This window comes from Myotis davidii, unplaced genomic scaffold (assembly GCF_000327345.1).
Source record: "Myotis davidii unplaced genomic scaffold, ASM32734v1 scaffold395, whole genome shotgun sequence".
In the NCBI taxonomy this organism is placed as follows: Eukaryota; Metazoa; Chordata; class Mammalia; order Chiroptera; family Vespertilionidae; genus Myotis; species Myotis davidii.
This window is the reverse complement of record NW_006287904.1, coordinates 4,731,209-4,733,258: the sequence shown is the minus strand read 5'-3', so window position 1 is coordinate 4,733,258 and position 2,050 is coordinate 4,731,209. Positions and strand designations below refer to the sequence as shown.

The 2,050-nt window shown below is 48.0% G+C and overlaps 1 protein-coding gene across 5 annotated transcripts in view; it reads right to left on the bottom strand.

The window, feature by feature from the left end:
* The window catches only part of XCR1 (chemokine (C motif) receptor 1), a 49,305-nt gene that overhangs the window by 28,377 nt on the left and 18,878 nt on the right, over nucleotides 1–2,050 (bottom strand). For 4 of the 5 annotated variants that reach the window (XM_015561282.1, XM_015561279.1, XM_015561278.1 and 1 more), the window contains exon 5: nucleotides 58–297. The exons of the other annotated variant lie outside the window; for it this stretch is intronic. The gene's annotated coding sequence lies outside the window, so the exon portion shown is untranslated. The remainder of the gene's footprint in view (nucleotides 1–57; nucleotides 298–2,050) is intronic. 5 annotated transcript variants of the gene reach the window in all.

The following is a 2,050-nucleotide window of genomic DNA, read 5'->3' as shown; positions in this document are numbered from 1 at the left end:
CCTCTCTGAATCAAATATATATAAAACTTAGTAGCTTAAATAATAAACATTTATTACCTTAAACAGTTTTCTTGGGTCAGGAATTTAGGAGCAACTCAGTTGTGTGGTTTTGGCTCATGATCTTTCGTGAGATGAGGTCAAGGTGTCTGCTGGGGCCCCAGTCATCTGAAGGCTGGACTGGGGCTGGCGGGTCTGCTTCCTGACAGCTCACTCACAAGGCTATTCGCAGGAGTCTCTCCTTGGGGCTGCTTGAGGGTCCTCCTGACATGGTAGCTGGCCTTTCCCAGAGTGAGCAATCTGAGAGAGCAAGACAGAAGCCACACTCGATTATGCCATAGCCTCTAAAGTTAAACTATCCCATTTGTTACCCAAGTTGGCCTGTTGAAGGATGTGAATACCAGGAGGTACAAACTATTGGGAACCATCTCGAAGGCTGGCTACCACGATAGTGTTAATAACATCTGCTCTGCCCGCCTCACAGAGCCATCGTAAGTTTTGATTGTATAACTTCAAGAAAAACCATTAATCAAAGGTGCAACTGCTAAGAGTCAAGGCAGAAGCTGCTAACAACAGCTGTACCAAGGGCTGCTGGGGCGGGACCCTGAGACCATCAGAGGAGCACAGGAGGGCCAATGAGGAAACCTGGTACCTCAGAGGCCTCCAGCCCTCTTTGCTGTCCCCATGTGAAGGTACAATGTGGAGAGGATTAGGAAGTTGGCCCATTACCTACGGGTGCTCACTGAAGGGAGGTTTTGCTCATCCACTAGTGTTCTCTCTCCAAGAAAAACAGGTGGGCAAGGCCAGGAATTCCAGGAGGGGGACTGAACAAAGATGGGGCTTGAATTGTGCCCTAGCCCTTAGTTCTGACGTTCAACTGAGTTCATTCGCCCTTCACAAACTCCAAAGGGCTGCCTAAATGAGAAGGTCATAACAATGGCAAGACTCCCCTAGGTCATTCCTCAAAGAATCTCTCCTCCTGATTTCATAAGTAGCCACACACAAAAAAGAATCAAAATATTTTCAATGCTTTGCAACTATCAGAAACAACTTCTCAAAGTTATCTAAATCTTTCCTGGTTCACTTATGCCCACTCCACTCTAAGGATATTCTGCTTACCACTGATGCATAACAAGTCACTCCGAAACATAAGGGTGAAGGATGGCAATCATCTTTTTTTTTTTATAAAATGTATTTTATTGATTTTTACAGAGAGGAAGGGAGAGGGATAGAGAGTTAGAAACATTGATGAGAGAGAAACGTCGATCAGCTGCCTCCTGCACAACCTCCACTGGGATCGAGCCTGCAACCAAGGTACATATGCCCTTGACCGGAATCAAACCTGGGACCCTTCAGTTGAGGACTAACACTCTCTCCATTGAGCCAAACCGGCTAGGGCAGCAATCATCTTCTTTTGCTCTTGATATTCTGGGTTAGGAATTCTGGACAGGCTTAGCGGGACTATCCACCTGTGGGATGTCTCATGGAGCTGCGATATGATGTCAACTGAGGGTTCAGTCATCTGAAGGTCAGTCTGGGCTAGAGGTCCAAGGTGGTGCACACTCACTGCGGGCAGCTGATGCTGGCTCTGGGCTGGAAGCTCAGCTGAGCTGTCCACATGAACGCCTTCCCACAGCCTCTCCAGCAAGGCTGTCTCAGAGTAGCTGGGTTTCTTATATGGCACTGGATTCTCCTGCAGCTGGTGCGCTGAGAGAACCAACTGGAGTCTGCATGGTCTTTTCAGTGTAACTTCTCCCATAGTTTAATAGGTATAAGCTACTGTGGCCCGCTGGGTCCAGGCGAGTCATCAGGCTGGCGCAGATGCCAGGGGCAGAGTGGCAAGGTTCCACTGCAGATGGGTGCGTGGGATGGAGAAGTTGCTGGGGTCATCTCTGGGAAGTACCATCTTCCACAAACGACTAGAATCGTTTCCCATGCTCGAAGGCCTGCATTGAGTAATCCGTGAACATCTCATTGCATAGAGTCCAAGACCCCTTAAAGATCCTCTAGGTCAGTCTCTTTGTTATAAGATGAAAAATATGAGGCCTTGAGA